Genomic DNA, 20,760 nt, shown 5'->3' with positions numbered 1-20,760 from the left:
TCCTCACCCTAGTCTAATTGAACACCTGCAGAACCAGCCACAGATAGTTGATAACAAGAGCATTCTTGACCAATTGTCTTGCTGGTTGAAGACTAATGCATGATAGTCCCAGCAAAAGTTGTAAAATAGAAAACTGTTGACTGACAGTATATAAACCAATCAGAATGGCTTATTTTGAATGACAGTTGCATCAACCAATCAGATGATCTCAATTTTGAACTAATTTGCATAAGGGCTTTATTTGCTCTCCATAACTTACTGAGTTCCTTCCTAACCCTAGTTTAATTGAAAATCTATAAAACCAGCCACAGATAGTTGATAACAAGAGCATTCTTGACCAATTGTCTTGCTGGTTGAAGACTAATGCATGATAGTCCCAGCAAAAGTTGTAAAATAGAGAACTGTTGACTGACAGTACATAAACCAATCAGAATGGCTTATTTTGAATGACAATTGCATCAACTAATCAGATGGTCTTAATTCTAAACTAATTTGCATAAGGGCTTTATTTGCTCTCCATAACTTACTGAGGTCCTTCCTAACCCTAGTTTAATTGAAAACCTACAAAACCAGCCACAGATAGTTGATAACAAGAGCATTCTTGACAAATTGTCTTGCTGGTTGAAGACTAATGCATGATAGTCCCAGCAAAAGTTGTAAAATAGAGAACTGGTGACTGACAGTACATAAACCAATCAGAATGGTGTATTTTGAATGACAATTGCATCAACCAATCAGATGGTCTCAATTCTAAACTAATTTGCATAATGGCTTTATTTGCTCTCCATAACTTACTGAGGTCTTTCCTAACCCTAGTTTAATTGAAAACCTACAAAACCAGCCACAGATAGTTGATAACAAGAGCATTCTTGACCAATTGTCTTGCTGGTTGAAGACTAATGCATGATAGTCCCAGCAAAAGTTGTAAAATAGAAAACTGTTGACTGACAGTACATAAACCAATCAGAATGGCTTATTTTGAATGACAGTTGCATCAACCAATCAGATGATATCAATTCTGAACTAATTTGCATAAGGGCTTTATTTGCTCTCCATAACTTACTGAGGTCCTTCCTAACCCTAGTTTAATTGAACACCTACAAAACCAGCCACAGATTGTTGATAACAAGAGCATTCTTGACCAATTGTCTTGCTGGTTGAAGACTAATGCATGATAGTCCCAGCAAAAGTTGTAAAATAGAAAACTGTTGACTGACAGTATATAAACCAATCAGAATGGCTTATTTTGAATGACAGTTGCATCAACCAATCAGATGATCTCAATTCTGAACTAATTTGCATAAGGGCTTTATTTGCTCTCCATAACTTACTGAGGTCCTTCCTAACCCTAGTTTAATTGAAAACCTACAAAACCAGCCACAGATAGTTGATAACAAGAGCATTCTTGACCAATTGTCTTGCTGGTTGAAGACTAATGCATGATAGTCCCAGCAAAAGTTGTAAAATAGAAAACTGTTGACTGACAGTACATAAACCAATCAGAATGGCTTATTTTGAATGACAGTTGCATCAACCAATCATATGATCTCAATTCTGAACCAATTTGCATAAGGGCTTTATTTGCTCTTCATAAGTTACTGAGGTCCTTCCTCACCCTAGTCTAATTGAACACCTGCAGAACCAGCCACAGATAGTTGATAACAAGAGCATTCTTGACCAATTGTCTTGCTGGTTGAAGACTAATGCATGATAGTCCCAGCAAAAGTTGTAAAATAGAAAACTGTTGACTGACAGTATATAAACCAATCAGAATGGCTTATTTTGAATGACAGTTGCATCAACCAATCAGATGATCTCAATTTTGAACTAATTTGCATAAGGGCTTTATTTGCTCTCCATAACTTACTGAGTTCCTTCCTAACCCTAGTTTAATTGAAAACCTTCAAAACCAGCCACAGATAGTTGATAACAAGAGCATTCTTGACAAATTGTCTTGCTGGTTGAAGACTAATGCATGATAGTCCCAGCAAAAGTTGTAAAATAGAGAACTGTTGACTGACAGTACATAAACCAATCAGAATGGTGTATTTTGAATGACAATTGCATCAACCAATCAGATGGTCTCAATTCTAAACTAATTTGCATAATGGCTTTATTTGCTCTCCATAACTTACTGAGGTCTTTCCTAACCCTAGTTTAATTGAAAACCTATAAAACCAGCCACAGATAGTTGATAACAAGAGCATTCTTGACCAATTGTCTTGCTGGTTGAAGACTAATGCATGATAGTCCCAGCAAAAGTTGTAAAATAGAGAACTGTTGACTGACAGTACATAAACCAATCAGAATGGCTTATTTTGAATGACAATTGCATCAACTAATCAGATGGTCTTAATTCTAAACTAATTTGCATAAGGGCTTTTTTTGCTCTCCATAACTTATTGAGGTCCTTCTTAACCCTAGTTTAATTGAAAACCTACAAAACCAGCCACAGATAGTTGATAACAAGAGCATTCTTGACCAATTGTCTTGCTGGTTGAAGACTAATGCATGATAGTCCCAGCAAAAGTTGTAAAATAGAGAACTGTTGACTGACAGTACATAAACCAATCAGAATGGCTTATTTTGAATGACAGTTGCATCAACCAATCATATGATCTCAATTCTGAACCAATTTGCATAAGGGCTTTATTTGCTCTTCATAAGTTACTGAGGTCCTTCCTCACCCTAGTCTAATTGAACACCTGCAGAACCAGCCACAGATAGTTGATAACAAGAGCATTCTTGACCAATTGTCTTGCTGGTTGAAGACTAATGCATGATAGTCCCAGCAAAAGTTGTAAAATAGAAAACTGTTGACTGACAGTATATAAACCAATCAGAATGGCTTATTTTGAATGACAGTTGCATCAACCAATCAGATGATCTCAATTTTGAACTAATTTGCATAAGGGCTTTATTTGCTCTCCATAACTTACTGAGTTCCTTCCTAACCCTAGTTTAATTGAAAACCTACAAAACCAGCCACAGATAGTTGATAACAAGAGCATTCTTGACAAATTGTCTTGCTGGTTGAAGACTAATGCATGATAGTCCCAGCAAAAGTTGTAAAATAGAGAACTGTTGACTGACAGTACATAAACCAATCAGAATGGCTTATTTTGAATGACAATTGCATCAACTAATCAGATGGTCTTAATTCTAAACTAATTTGCATAAGGGCTTTATTTGCTCTCCATAACTTATTGAGGTCCTTCCTAACCCTAGTTTAATTGAAAACCTACAAAACCAGCCACAGATAGTTGATAACAAGAGCATTCTTGACCAATTGTCTTGCTGGTTGAAGACTAATGCATGATAGTCCCAGCAAAAGTTGTAAAATAGAGAACTGTTGACTGACAGTACATAAACCAATCAGAATGGCTTATTTTGAATGACAGTTGCATCAACCAATCATATGATCTCAATTCTGAACCAATTTGCATAAGGGCTTTATTTGCTCTTCATAAGTTACTGAGGTCCTTCCTCACCCTAGTCTAATTGAACACCTGCAGAACCAGCCACAGATAGTTGATAACAAGAGCATTCTTGACCAATTGTCTTGCTGGTTGAAGACTAATGCATGATAGTCCCAGCAAAAGTTGTAAAATAGAAAACTGTTGACTGACAGTATATAAACCAATCAGAATGGCTTATTTTGAATGACAGTTGCATCAACCAATCATATGATCTCAATTCTGAACCAATTTGCATAAGGGCTTTATTTGCTCTCCATAACTTACTGAGTTCCTTCCTAACCCTAGTTTAATTGAAAACCTACAAAACCAGCCACAGATAGTTGATAACAAGAGCATTCTTGACAAATTGTCTTGCTGGTTGAAGACTAATGCATGATAGTCCCAGCAAAAGTTGTAAAATAGAGAACTGGTGACTGACAGTACATAAACCAATCAGAATGGTGTATTTTGAATGACAATTGCATCAACCAATCAGATGGTCTCAATTCTAAACTAATTTGCATAATGGCTTTATTTGCTCTCCATAACTTACTGAGGTCTTTCCTAACCCTAGTTTAATTGAAAACCTACAAAACCAGCCACAGATAGTTGATAACAAGAGCATTCTTGACCAATTGTCTTGCTGGTTGAAGACTAATGCATGATAGTCCCAGCAAAAGTTGTAAAATAGAAAACTGTTGACTGACAGTACATAAACCAATCAGAATGGCTTATTTTGAATGACAGTTGCATCAACCAATCAGATGATCTCAATTCTGAACTAATTTGCATAAGGGCTTTATTTGCTCTCCATAACTTACTGAGGTCCTTCCTAACCCTAGTTTAATTGAACACCTGCAGAACCAGCCACAGATTGTTGATAACAAGAGCATTCTTGACCAATTGTCTTGCTGGTTGAAGACTAATGCATGATAGTCCCAGCAAAAGTTGTAAAATAGAAAACTGTTGACTGACAGTATATAAACCAATCAGAATGGCTTATTTTGAATGACAGTTGCATCAACCAATCAGATGATCTCAATTCTGAACTAATTTGCATAAGGGCTTTATTTGCTCTCCATAACTTACTGAGGTCCTTCCTAACCCTAGTTTAATTGAAAACCTACAAAACCAGCCACAGATAGTTGATAACAAGAGCATTCTTGACCAATTGTCTTGCTGGTTGAAGGCTAATGCGTGATGGTGCCAGCAAAAGTTGTAAAATAGAAAACTGTTGACTACATTCTTGACCAATTGTCTTGCTGGTTGAAGACTATTGCATGATGGTCCCAGCAAAAGTTATAAAATAGAAACCTGTTGACTGACAGCACATAAACCAATCAGAATGGCTTATTTTGAATGACAATTGCATCAACCAATCAGATGGTCTCAATTCTAAACTAATTTGCATAGGGGCTTTATTTGCTCTCCATAACTTACTGAGGTCCTTCCTAACCCTAGTTTAATTGAAAACCTACCAAACCAGCCACAGATAGTTGATAACAAGAGCATTCTTGACCAATTGTCTTGCTGGTTGAAGACTAATGCATAATAGTCTGAGCAAAAGTTGTAAAATAGAAAACTGTTGACTGACAGTACATAAACCAATCAGAATGGCTTATTTTGAATGACAGTTGCATCAACCAATCATATGATCTCAATTCTGAACTAATTTGCATATCGGCTTTATTTGCTCTCCATAACTTACTGAGGTCCTTCCTAACCCTAGTTTAATTGAAAACCTACAAAACCAGCCACAGATAGTTGATAACAAGAGCATTCTTGACCAATTGTCTTGCTGGTTGAAGACTAATGCATGATAGTCCCAGCAAAAGTTGTAAAATAGAAAACTGTTGACTGACAGTACATAAACCAATCAGAATGGCTTATTTTGAATGACAGTTGCATCAACCAATCATATGATCTCAATTCTGAACCAATTTGCATAAGGGCTTTGTTTGCTCTTCATAACTTACTGAGGTCCTTCCTCACCCTAGTCTAATTGAACACCTGCAGAACCAGCCACAGATAGTTGATAACAAGAGCATTCTTGACCAATTGTCTTGCTGGTTGAAGACTAATGCATGATAGTCCCAGCAAAAGTTGTAAAATAGAAAACTGTTGACTGACAGTATATAAACCAATCAGAATGGCTTATTTTGAATGACAGTTGCATCAACCAATCAGATGATCTCAATGCTGAACTAATTTGCATAAGGGCTTTATTTGCTCTCCATAACTTACTGAGTTCCTTCCTAACCCTAGTTTAATTGAAAACCTACAAAACCAGCCACAGATAGTTGATAACAAGAGCATTCTTGACAAATTGTCTTGCTGGTTGAAGACTAATGCATGATAGTCCCAGCAAAAGTTGTAAAATAGAGAACTGTTGACTGACAGTACATAAACCAATCAGAATGGTGTATTTTGAATGACAATTGCATCAACCAATCAGATGGTCTCAATTCTAAACTAATTTGCATAATGGCTTTATTTGCTCTCCATAACTTACTGAGGTCTTTCCTAACCCTAGTTTAATTGAAAACCTACAAAACCAGCCACAGATAGTTGATAACAAGAGCATTCTTGACCAATTGTCTTGCTGGTTGAAGACTAATGCATGATAGTCCCAGCAAAAGTTGTAAAATAGAAAACTGTTGACTGACAGTACATAAACCAATCAGAATGGCTTATTTTGAATGACAGTTGCATCAACCAATCATATGATCTCAATTCCGAACTAATTTGCATAAGGGCTTTATTAGCTCTCCATAACTTACTGAGGTCTTTCCTAACCCTAGTTTAATTGAACACCTGCAGAACCAGCCACAGATAGTTGATAACAAGAGCATTCTTGACCAATTGTCTTGCTGGTTGAAGACTAATGCATGATAGTCCCAGCAAACGTTGTAAAATAGAAAACTGTTGACTGACAGTATATAAACCAATCAGAATGGCTTATTTTGAATGACAGTTGCATCAACCAATCAGATGATCTCAATTCTGAACTAATTTGCATAAGGGCTTTATTTGCTCTCCATAACTTACTGAGGTCCTTCCTAACCCTAGTTTAATTGAAAACCTACAAAACCAGCCACAGATAGTTGATAACAAGAGCATTCTTGACCAATTGTCTTGCTGGTTGAAGACTAATGCATGATAGTCCCAGCAAAAGTTGTAAAATAGAAAACTGATGACTGACAGTACATAAACCAATCAGAATGGCTTATTTTGAATGACAATTGCATCAACCAATCAGATGGTCTCAATTCTAAACTAATTTGCATAAGGGCTTTATTTGCTCTCCATAACTTACTGAGGTCCTTCCTAACCCTAGTTTAATTGAAAACCTATAAAACCAGCCACAGATAGTTGATAACAAGAGCATTCTTGACCAATTGTCTTGCTGGTTGAAGACTAATGCATGATAGTCCCAGCAAAAGTTGTAAAATAGAGAACTGTTGACTGACAGTACATAAACCAATCAGAATGGTGTATTTTGAATGACAATTGCATCAACCAATCAGATGGTCTCAATTCTAAATTAATTTGCATAGGGGCTTTATTTGCTCTCCATAACTTACTGAGGTCCTTCCTAACCCTAGTTAAATTGAAAACCTATAATACCAGCCACAGATAGTTGATAACAAGAGCATTCTTGACCAATTGTCTTGCTGGTTGAAGGCTATTGCGTGATGGTGCCAGCAAAAGTTGTAAAATAGAAAACTGTTGACTACATTCTTGACCAATTGTCTTGCTGGTTGAAGACTATTGCATGATGGTCCCAGCAAAAGTTATAAAATAGAAAACTGTTGACTGACAGCACATAAACCAATCAGAATGGCTTATTTTGAATGACAATTGCATCAACCAATCAGATGGTCTCAATTCTAAACTAATTTGCATAAGGGCTTTATTTGCTCTCCATAACTTACTGAGGTCTTTCCTAACCCTAGTTTAATTGAAAACCTACCAAACCAGCCACAGATAGTTGATAACAAGAGCATTCTTGACCAATTGTCTTGCTGGTTGAAGACTAATGCATGATAGTCCCAGCAAAAGTTGTAAAATAGAGAACTGTTGACTGACAGTACATAAACCAATCAGAATGGTGTATTTTGAATGACAATTGCATCAACCAATCAGATGGTCTCAATTCTAAACTAATTTGCATAATGGCTTTATTTGCTCTCCATAACTTACTGAGGTCTTTCCTAACCCTAGTTTAATTGAAAACCTATAAAACCAGCCACAGATAGTTGATAACAAGAGCATTCTTGACCAATTGTCTTGCTGGTTGAAGACTAATGCATGATAGTCCCAGCAAAAGTTGTAAAATAGAAAACTGTTGACTGACAGTACATAAACCAATCAGAATGGCTTATTTTGAATGACAGTTGCATAAACCAATCAGATGGTCTCAATTCTGAACTAATTTGCATAAGGGCTTTATTTGCTCTTTATAACTTACTGAGGTCCTTCCTAACCCTATTCTAATTGAACACCTGCAGAACCAGCCACAGATAGTTGATAACAAGAACATTATTGACCAATTGTCTTGCTGGTTGAAGACTATTGCATGATGGTCCCAGCAAACGTTGTAAAATAGGAAACTGTTGACTGATGGTACATAAACCAATCAGAATTGCTTATTTTGAATGACAGTTGCATCAACCAATCAGATGGTCTCAATTCTGAACTAATTTGCATAATGGCTTTATTTGCTCTTCATAACTTACTGAGGTCCTTCCTTACCCTAGTCTTATTGAACAACTGCAGAACCAGCCACAGAAAGTTGATAACAAGAGCATTCTTGACCAATTGTCTTGCTGGTTGAAGACTAATGCATGATAGTCCCAGCAAAAGTTGTAAAATAGAAAACTGTTGACTGACAGTATATAAACCAATCAGAATGGCTTATTTTGAATGACAGTTGCATCAACCAATCAGATGATCTCAATTCTGAACTAATTTACATAATGGCTTTATTTGCTCTTCATAACTTACTGAGGTCCTTCCTCACCCTAGTCTAATTGAACACCTGCAGAACCAGCCACAGATAGTTGATAACAAGAACATTCTTGACCAATTGTCTTGCTGGTTAAAGGCTATTGCGTGATGGTGCCAGCAAAATTTGTAAAATAGAAAACTGTTGACTACATTCTTGACCAATTGTCTTGCTGGTTGAAGACTAATGCATGATAGTCCCAGCAAAAGTTGTAAAATAGAAAACTGTTGACTGACAGTACATAAACCAATCAGAATGGCTTATTTAGAATGACAGTTGCATCAACCAATCATATGATCTCAATTCTGAACCAATTTGCATAAGGGCTTTATTTGCTCTTCATAACTTACTGAGGTCCTTCCTCACCCTATTCTAATTGAACACCTGCAGAACCAGCCACAGATAGTTGATAACAAGAACATTATTGACCACTTGTCTTGCTGTTTGAAGGCTATTGCGTGATGGTGATAGCAAAAGTTGTAAAATAGAAAACTGTTGACTACATTCTTGACGAATTGACTTTCTGGTTAAAGATTTTAGCATGATGGTCCCAGCAAAAGTTATAAAATAGAAAACTGTTGACTGACAGCACATAAACCAATCAGAATGGCTTATTTTTAATGACAATTGCATCAACCAATCAGATGGTCTCAATTCTAAACTAATTTGCATAAGGGCTTTATTTGCTCTCCATAACTTACTGAGGTCCTTCCTAACCCTAGTTTAATTGAAAACCTACAAAACCAGCCACAGATAGTTGATAACAAGAGCACTCTTGACCAATTGTCTTGCTGGTTGAAGAATAATGCATAATAGTCCCAGCAAAAGTTGTAAAATAGAAAACTGTTGACTGACAGTACATAAACCAATCAGAATGGCTTATTTTGAATGACAGTTGCATCAACCAATCATATGATCTCAATTCAGAACTAATTTGCATAAGGGCTTTATTTGCTCTTCATAACTTACTGAGGTCCTTCCTCACCCTAGTCTAATAGAACACCTGCAGAACCAGCCACAGGTAGTTGATAACAAGAGCATTCTTGACCAATTGTCTTGCTGGTTGAAGACTAATGCATGATAGTCCCAGCAAAAGTTGTAAAATAGAAAACTGTTGACTGACAGTATATAAACCAATCAGAATGGCTTATTTTGAATGACAGTTGCATCAACCAATCAGATGATCTCAATTCTGAACTAATTTGCATAAGGGCTTTATTTGCTCTCCATAACTTACTGAGGTCCTTCCTAACCCTAGTTTAATTGAATACCTGCAGAACCAGCCACAGATAGTTGATAACAAGAGCATTCTTGACCAATTGTCTTGCTGATTGAAGACTAATGCATGATAGTCCCAGCAAAAGTTGTAAAATAGAAAACTGTTGACTGACAGTATATAAACCAATCAGAATGGCTTATTTTGAATGACAGTTGCATCAACCAATCATATGATCTCAATTCTGAACTAATTTGCATAAGGGCTTTATTTGCTCTCCATAACTTATTGAGGTCTTTCCTAACCCTAGTTTAATTGAATACCTGCAGAACCAGCCACAGATAGTTGATAACAAGAGCATTATTGACCAATTGTCTTGCTGGTTGAAGACTAATGCATGATAGTCCCAGCAAAAGTTGTAAAATAGAGAACTGTTGACTGACAGTACATAAACCAATCAGAATGGCTTATTTTGAATGACAGTTGCATCAACCAATCAGATGATCTCAATTCTGAACTAATTTGCATAAGGGCTTTATTTGCTCTCCATAACTTACTGAGGTCCTTCCTAACCCTAGTTTAATTGAACACCTGCAGAACCAGCCACAGATTGTTGATAACAAGAGCATTCTTGACCAATTGTCTTGCTGGTTGAAGACTAATGCATGATAGTCCCAGCAAAAGTTGTGAAATAAAGAACTGTTGACTGACAGTACATAAACCAATCAGAATGGCTTATTTTGAATGACAGTTGCATCAACCAATCATATGATCTCAATTCTGAACTAATTTGCATAAGGGCTTTATTTGCTCTCCATAACTTATTGAGGTCTTTCCTAACCCTAGTTTAATTGAATACCTGCAGAACCAGCCACAGATAGTTGATAACAAGAGCATTCTTGACCAATTGTCTTGCTGGTTGAAGACTAATGCATGATAGTCCCAGCAAAAGTTGTAAAATAGAAAACTGTTGACTGACAGTATATAAACCAATCAGAATGGCTTATTTTGAATGACAGTTGCATCAACCAATCAGATGATCTCAATTCTGAACTAATTTGCATAAGGCTTTATTTGCTCTCCATAACTTACTGAGGTCCTTCCTAACCCTAGTTTAATTGAACACCTGCAGAACCAGCCACAGATTGTTGATAACAAGAGCATTCTTGACCAATTGTCTTGCTGGTTGAAGACTAATGCATGATAGTCCCAGCAAAAGTTGTAAAATAGAAAACTGTTGACTGACAGTATATAAACCAATCAGAATGGCTTATTTTGAATGACAGTTGCATCAACCAATCAGATGATCTCAATTCTGAACTAATTTGCATAAGGGCTTTATTTGCTCTCCATAACTTACTGAGGTCCTTCCTAACCCTAGTTTAATTGAAAACCTACAAAACCAGCCACAGATAGTTGATAACAAGAGCATTCTTGACCAATTGTCTTGCTGGTTGAAGACTAATGCATGATAGTCCCAGCAAAAGTTGTAAAATAGAGAACTGTTGACTGACAGTACATAAACCAATCAGAATGGTGTATTTTGAATGACAATTGCATCAACCAATCAGATGGTCTCAATTCTAAACTAATTTGCATAGGGGCTTTATTTGCTCTCCATAACTTACTGAGGTCCTTCCTAACCCTAGTTAAATTGAAAACCTATAAAACCAGCTACAGATAGTTGATAACAAGAGCATTCTTGACCAATTGTCTTGCTGGTTGAAGGCTATTGCATGATGGTCCCAGCAAAAGTTATAAAATAGAAAACTGTTGACTGACAGCACATAAACCAATCAGAATGGCTTATTTTGAATGACAATTGCATCAACCAATCAGATGGTCTCAATTCTAAACTAATTTGCATAAGGGCTTTATTTGCTCTCCATAACTTACTGAGGTCTTTCCTAACCCTAGTTTAATTGAAAACCTACCAAACCAGCCACAGATATTTGAAAACAAGAGCATTCTTGACCAATTGTCTTGCTGGTTGAAGACTAATGCATAATAGTCCGAGCAAAAGTTGTAAAATAGAAAACTGTTGACTGACAGTACATAAACCAATCAGAATGGCTTATTTTGAATGACAGTTGCATCAACCAATCATATGATCTCAATTCTGAACTAATTTGCATAAGGGCTTTATTTGCTCTCCATAACTTACTGAGGTCCTTCCTAACCCTAGTTTAATTGAATACCTGCAGAACCAGCCACAGATAGTTGATAACAAGAGCATTATTGACCAATTGTCTTGCTGGTTGAAGACTAATGCATGATAGTCCCAGCAAAAGTTGTAAAATAGAGAACTGTTGACTGACAGTACATAAACCAATCAGAATGGCTTATTTTGAATGACAGTTGCATCAACCAATCAGATGATCTCAATTCTGAACTAATTTGCATAAGGGCTTTATTTGCTCTCCATAACTTACTGAGGTCCTTCCTAACCCTAGTTTAATTGAACACCTGCAGAACCAGCCACAGATTGTTGATAACAAGAGCATTCTTGACCAATTGTCTTGCTGGTTGAAGACTAATGCATGATAGTCCCAGCAAAAGTTGTGAAATAAAGAACTGTTGACTGACAGTACATAAACCAATCAGAATGGTGTATTTTGAATGACAATTGCATCAACCAATCAGATGGTCTCAATTCTAAACTAATTTGCATAAGGGCTTTATTTGCTCTCCATAACTTACTGAGGTCTTTCCTAACCCTAGTTTAATTGAAAACCTACAAAACCAGCCACAGATAGTTGATAACAAGAGCATTATTGACCAATTGTCTTGCTGGTTGAAGACTAATGCATGATAGTCCCAGCAAAAGTTGTAAAATAGAGAACTGTTGACTGACAGTACATAAACCAATCAGAATGGCTTATTTTGAATGACAGTTGCATCAACCAATCAGATGATCTCAATTCTGAACTAATTTGCATAAGGGCTTTATTTGCTCTCCATAACTTACTGAGGTCCTTCCTAACCCTAGTTTAATTGAACACCTGCAGAACCAGCCACAGATTGTTGATAACAAGAGCATTCTTGACCAATTGTCTTGCTGGTTGAAGACTAATGCATGATAGTCCCAGCAAAAGTTGTAAAATAGAAAACTGATGACTGACAGTACATAAACCAATCAGAATGGCTTATTTTGAATGACAGTTGCATCAACCAATCATATGATCTCAATTCTGAACTAATTTGCATAAGGGCTTTATTTGCTCTCCATAACTTATTGAGGTCTTTCCTAACCCTAGTTTAATTGAATACCTGCAGAACCAGCCACAGATAGTTGATAACAAGAGCATTATTGACCAATTGTCTTGCTGGTTGAAGACTAATGCATGATAGTCGCAGCAAAAGTTGTGAAATAAAGAACTGTTGACTGACAGTACATAAACCAATCAGAATGGTGTATTTTGAATGACAATTGCATCAACCAATCAGATGGTCTCAATTCTAAACTAATTTGCATAAGGGCTTTATTTGCTCTCCATAACTTACTGAGGTCTTTCCTAACCCTAGTTTAATTGAAAACCTACAAAACCAGCCACAGATAGTTGATAACAAGAGCATTCTTGACCAATTGTCTTGCTGGTTGAAGACTAATGCATGATAGTCCCAGCAATAGTTGTAAAATAGAAAACTGATGACTGACAGTACATAAACCAATCAGAATGGCTTATTTTGAATGACAGTTGCATCAACCAATCATATGATCTCAATTCTGAACTAATTTGCATAAGGGCTTTATTTGCTCTCCATAACTTATTGAGGTCTTTCCTAACCCTAGTTTAATTGAAAACCTACAAAACCAGCCACAGATAGTTGATAACAAGAGCATTCTTGACCAATTGTCTTGCTGGTTGAAGACTAATGCATGATAGTCCCAGCAAAAGTTGTAAAATAGAGAACTGTTGACTGACAGTACATAAACCAATCAGAATGGTGTATTTTGAATGACAATTGCATCAACCAATCAGATGGTCTCAATTCTAAACTAATTTGCATAGGGGCTTTATTTGATCTCCATAACTTACTGAGGTCCTTCCTAACCCTAGTTAAATTGAAAACCTATAAAACCAGCTACAGATAGTTGATAACAAGAGCATTCTTGACCAATTGTCTTGCTGGTTGAAGGCTATTGCGTGATGGTACCAGCAAAAGTTGTAAAATAGAGAACTGTTGACTGACAGTACATAAACCAATCAGAATGGCTTATTTTGAATGAAAGTTGCATCAACCAATCATATGATCTCAATTCTGAACTAATTTGCATAAGGGCTTTATTTGCTCTCCATAACTTACTGAGGTCCTTCCTAACCCTAGTTTAATTGAAAACCTACAAAACCAGCCACAGATAGTTGATAACAAGAGCATTCTTGACCAATTGTCTTGCTGGTTGAAGACTAATGCATGATAGTCCCAGCAAAAGTTGTAAAATAGAAAACTGTTGACTGACAGTACATAAACCAATCAGAATGGCTTATTTTGAATGACAGTTGCATCAACCAATCATATGATCTCAATTCTGAACCAATTTGCATAAGGGCTTTATTTGCTCTTCATAACTTACTGAGGTCCTTCCTCACCCTAGTCTAATTGAACACCTGCAGAACCAGCCACAGATAGTTGATAACAAGAGCATTCTTGACCAATTGTCTTGCTGGTTGAAGACTAATGCATGATAGTCCCAGCAAAAGATGTAAAATAGAAAACTGTTGACTGACAGTATATAAACCAATCAGAATGGCTTATTTTGAATGACAGTTGCATCAACCAATCAGATGATCTCAATTCTGAACTAATTTGCATAAGGGCTTTATTTGCTCTCCATAACTTACTGAGTTCCTTCCTAACCCTAGTTTAATTGAAAACCTACAAAACCAGCCACAGATAGTTGATAACAAGAGCATTCTTGACAAATTGTCTTGCTGGTTGAAGACTAATGCATGATAGTCCCAGCAAAAGTTGTAAAATAGAGAACTGTTGACTGACAGTACATAAACCAATCAGAATGGTGTATTTTGAATGACAATTGCATCAACCAATCAGATGGTCTCAATTCTAAACTAATTTGCATAATGTCTTTATTTGCTCTCCATAACTTACTGAGGTCTTTCCTAACCCTAGTTTAATTGAAAACCTACAAAACCAGCCACAGATAGTTGATAACAAGAGCATTCTTGACCAATTGTCTTGCTGGTTGAAGACTAATGCATGATAGTCCCAGCAAAAGTTGTAAAATAGAAAACTGTTGACTGACAGTACATAAACCAATCAGAATGGCTTATTTTGAATGACAGTTGCATCAACCAATCATATGATCTCAATTCCAAACTAATTTGCATAAGGGCTTTATTAGCTCTCCATAACTTACTGAGGTCTTTCCTAACCCTAGTTTAATTGAACACCTGCAGAACCAGCCACAGATAGTTGATAACAAGAGCATTCTTGACCAATTGTCTTGCTGGTTGAAGACTAATGCATGATAGTCCCAGCAAACGTTGTAAAATAGAAAACTGTTGACTGACAGTATATAAACCAATCAGAATGGCTTATTTTGAATGACAGTTACATCAACCAATCAGATGGTCTCAATTCTGAACTAATTTGCATAAGGGCTTTATTTGCTCTTTATAACTTACTGAGGTCCTTCCTAACCCTATTCTAATTGAACACCTGCAGAACCAGCCACAGATAGTTGATAACAAGAACATTATTGACCAATTGTCTTGCTGGTTGAAGACTATTGCATGATGGTCCCAGCAAACGTTGTAAAATAGGAAACTGTTGACTGATGGTACATAAACCAATCAGAATTGCTTATTTTGAATGACAGTTGCATCAACCAATCAGATGGTCTCAATTCTGAACTAATTTGCATAATGGCTTTATTTGCTCTTCATAACTTACTGAGGTCCTTCCTTACCCTAGTCTTATTGAACAACTGCAGAACCAGCCACAGAAAGTTGATAACAAGAGCATTCTTGACCAATTGTCTTGCTGGTTGAAGACTAATGCATGATAGTCCCAGCAAAAGTTGTAAAATAGAAAACTGTTGACTGACAGTATATAAACCAATCAGAATGGCTTATTTTGAATGACAGTTGCATCAACCAATCAGATGATCTCAATTCTGAACTAATTTACATAATGGCTTTATTTGCTCTTCATAACTTACTGAGGTCCTTCCTCACCCTAGTCTAATTGAACACCTGCAGAACCAGCCACAGATAGTTGATAACAAGAACATTCTTGACCAATTGTCTTGCTGGTTAAAGGCTATTGCGTGATGGTGCCAGCAAAATTTGTAAAATAGAAAACTGTTGACTACATTCTTGACCAATTGTCTTGCTGGTTGAAGACTATTGCATGATGGTCCCAGCAAAAGTTATAAAATAGAAAACTGTTGACTGACAGCACATAAACCAATCAGAATGGCTTATTTTGAATGACAATTGCATCAACCAATCAGATGGTCTCAATTCTGAACTAATTTGCATAAGGGCTTTATTTGCTCTCCATAACTTACTGAGGTCCTTCCAAACGCTAGTTTAATTGAAAACCAACAAAACCAGCCACAGATAGTTGATAACAAGAGCATTCTTTACCAATTGTCTTGCTGGTTAAAGACTAATGCATGATAGTCCCAGCAAAAGTTGTGAAATAAAGAACTGTTGACTGACAGTACATAAACCAATCAGAATGTCTTATTTTGATTGACAATTGCATCAACCAATCAGATTGTCTCAATTCTAAACTAATTTGCATAAGGGCTTTATTTGCTCTCCATAACTTACTGAGGTCCTTCCTAACCCTAGTTTAATTGAAAACCTACAAAACCAGCCACAGATAGTTGATAACAAGAGCATTCTTGACCAATTGTCTTGCTGGTTGAAGACTAATGCATGATAGTCCCAGCAAAAGTTGTAAAATAGAGAACTGTTGACTGACAGTACATAAACCAATCAGAATGGTGTATTTTGAATGACAATTGCATCAACCAATCAGATGGTCTCAATTCTAAACTAATTTGCATAGGGGCTTTATTTGCTCTCCATAACTTACTGAGGTCCTTCCTAACCCTAGTTAAATTGAAAACCTATATAACCAGCTACAGATAGTTGATAACAAGAGCATTCTTGACCAATTGTCTTGCTGGTTGAAGGCTATTGCGTGATGGTGCCAGCAAAAGTTGTAAAATAGAAAACTGTTGACTACATTCTTGACCAATTGTCTTGCTGGTTGAAGACTATTGCATGATGGTCCCAGCAAAAGTTATAAAATAGAAAACTGTTGACTGACAGCACATAAACCAATCAGAATGGCTTATTTTGAATGACAATTGCATCAACCAATCAGATGGTCTCAATTCTAAACTAATTTGCATAAGGGCTTTATTTGCTCTCCATAACTTACTGAGGTCTTTCCTAACCCTAGTTTAATTGAAAACCTACCAAACCAGCCACAGATAGTTGATAACAAGAGCATTCTTGACCAATTGTCTTGCTGGTTGAAGACTAATGCATAATAGTCCGAGCAAAAGTTGTAAAATAGAAAACTGTTGACTGACAGTACATAAACCAATCAGAATGGCTTATTTTGAATGACAGTTGCATCAACCAATCATATGATCTCAATTCTGAACTAATTTGCATAAGGGCTTTATTTGCTCTCCATAACTTACTGAGGTCCTTCCTAACCCTAGTTTAATTGAAAACCTACAAAACCAGCCACAGATAGTTGATAACAAGAGCATTCTTGACCAATTGTCTTGCTGGTTGAAGACTAATGCATGATAGTCCCAGCAAAAGTTGTAAAATAGAGAACTGTTGACTGACACTACATAAACCAATCAGAATGGCTTATTTTGAATGACAGTTGCATCAACCAATCATATGATCTCAATTCTGAACCAATTTGCATAAGGGCTTTATTTGCTCTTCATAACTTACTGAGGTCCTTCCTCACCCTAGTCTAATTGAACACCTGCAGAACCAGCCACAGATAGTTGATAACAAGAGCATTCTTGACCAATTGTCTTGCTGGTTGAAGACTAATGCATGATAGTCCCAGCAAAAGATGTAAAATAGAAAACTGTTGACTGACAGTATATAAACCAATCAGAATGGCTTATTTTGAATGACAGTTGCATCAACCAATCAGATGATCTCAATTCTGAACTAATTTGCATAAGGGCTTTATTTGCTCTCCATAACTTACTGAGTTCCTTCCTAACCCTAGTTTAATTGAAAACCTACAAAACCAGCCACAGATAGTTGATAACAAGAGCATTCTTGACAAATTGTCTTGCTGGTTGAAGACTAATGCATGATAGTCCCAGCAAAAGTTGTAAAATAGAGAACTGTTGACTGACAGTACATAAACCAATCAGAATGGTGTATTTTGAATGACAATTGCATCAACCAATCAGATGGTCTCAATTCTAAACTAATTTGCATAATGGCTTTATTTGCTCTCCATAACTTACTGAGGTCTTTCCTAACCCTAGTTTAATTGAAAACCTACAAAACCAGCCACAGATAGTTGATAACAAGAGCATTCTTGACCAATTGTCTTGCTGGTTGAAGACTAATGCATGATAGTCCCAGCAAAAGTTGTAAAATAGAAAACTGTTGACTGACAGTACATAAACCAATCAGAATGGCTTATTTTGAATGACAGTTGCATCAACCAATCATATGATCTCAATTCCGAACTAATTTGCATAAGGGCTTTATTAGCTCTCCATAACTTACTGAGGTCTTTCCTAACCCTAGTTTAATTGAACACCTGCAGAACCAGCCACAGATAGTTGATAACAAGAGCATTCTTGACCAATTGTCTTGCTGGTTGAAGACTAATGCATGATAGTCCCAGCAAACGTTGTAAAATAGAAAACTGTTGACTGACAGTATATAAACCAATCAGAATGGCTTATTTTGAATGACAGTTGCATCAACCAATCAGATGATCTCAATTCTGAACTAATTTGCATAAGGGCTTTATTTGCTCTCCATAACTTACTGAGGTCCTTCCTAACCCTAGTTTAATTGAAAACCTACAAAACCAGCCACAGATAGTTGATAACAAGAGCATTCTTGACCAATTGTCTTGCTGGTTGAAGACTAATGCATGATAGTCCCAGCAAAAGTTGTAAAATAGAAAACTGATGACTGACAGTACATAAACCAATCAGAATGGCTTATTTTGAATGACAATTGCATCAACCAATCAGATGGTCTCAATTCTAAACTAATTTGCATAAGGGCTTTATTTGCTCTCCATAACTTACTGAGGTCCTTCCTAACCCTAGTTTAATTGAAAACCTATAAAACCAGCCACAGATAGTTGATAACAAGAGCATTCTTGACCAATTGTCTTGCTGGTTGAAGACTAATGCATGATAGTCCCAGCAAAAGTTGTAAAATAGAGAACTGTTGACTGACAGTACATAAACCAATCAGAATGGTGTATTTTGAATGACAATTGCATCAACCAATCAGATGGTCTCAATTCTAAATTAATTTGCATAGGGGCTTTATTTGCTCTCCATAACTTACTGAGGTCCTTCCTAACCCTAGTTAAATTGAAAACCTATAATACCAGCCACAGATAGTTGATAACAAGAGCATTCTTGACCAATTGTCTTGCTGGTTGAAGGCTATTGCGTGATGGTGCCAGCAAAAGTTGTAAAATAGAAAACTGTTGACTACATTCTTGACCAATTGTCTTGCTGGTTGAAGACTATTGCATGATGGTCCCAGCAAAAGTTATAAAATAGAAAACTGTTGACTGACAGCACATAAACCAATCAGAATGGCTTATTTTGAATGACAATTGCATCAACCAATCAGATGGTCTCAATTCTAAACTAATTTGCATAAGGGCTTTATTTGCTCTCCATAACTTACTGAGGTCTTTCCTAACCCTAGTTTAATTGAAAACCTACCAAACCAGCCACAGATAGTTGATAACAAGAGCATTCTTGACCAATTGTCTTGCTGGTTGAAGACTAATGCATGATAGTCCCAGCAAAAGTTGTAAAATAGAGAACTGTTGACTGACAGTACATAAACCAATCAGAATGGCTTATTTTGAATGACAATTGCATCAACTAATCAGATGGTCTTAATTCTAAACTAATTTGCATAAGGGCTTTATTTGCTCTCCATAACTTACTGAGGTCCTTCCTAACCCTAGTTTAATTGAAAACCTACAAAACCAGCCACAGATAGTTGATAACAAGAGCATTCTTGACCAATTGTCTTGCTGGTTGAAGACTAATGCATGATAGTCCCAGCAAAAGTTGTAAAATAGAGAACTGTTGACTGACAGTACATAAACCAATCAGAATGGTGTATTTTGAATGACAATTGCATCAACCAATCAGATGGTCTCAATTCTAAACTAATTTGCATAGGGGCTTTATTTGCTCTCCATAACTTACTGAGGTCCTTCCTAACCCTAGTTAAATTGAAAACCTATAAAACCAGCTACAGATAGTTGATAACAAGAGCATTCTTGACCAATTGTCTTGCTGGTTGAAGGCTATTGCGTGATGGTACCAGCAAAAGTTGTAAAATAGAGAACTGTTGACTGACAGTACATAAACCAATCAGAATGGCTTATTTTGAATGAAAGTTGCATCAACCAATCATATGATCTCAATTCTGAACTAATTTGCATAAGGGCTTTATTTGCTCTCCATAACTTACTGAGGTCCTTCCTAACCCTAGTTTAATTGAAAACCTACAAAACCAGCCACAGATAGTTGATAACAAGAGCATTCTTGACCAATTGTCTTGCTGGTTGAAGACTAATGCATGATAGTCCCAGCAAAAGTTGTAAAATAGAAAACTGTTGACTGACAGTACATAAACCAATCAGAATGGCTTATTTTGAATGACAGTTGCATCAACCAATCATATGATCTCAATTCTGAACCAATTTGCATAAGGGCTTTATTTGCTCTTCATAACTTACTGAGGTCCTTCCTCACCCTAGTCTAATTGAACACCTGCAGAACCAGCCACAGATAGTTGATAACAAGAGCATTCTTGACCAATTGTCTT

This window comes from Crinia signifera, chromosome 1, assembly GCF_055691185.1.
Source record: "Crinia signifera chromosome 1, ASM5569118v1, whole genome shotgun sequence".
Lineage (NCBI taxonomy): Eukaryota > Metazoa > Chordata > Amphibia > Anura > Myobatrachidae > Crinia > Crinia signifera.
Note: the sequence above shows the minus strand (reverse complement) of the source record.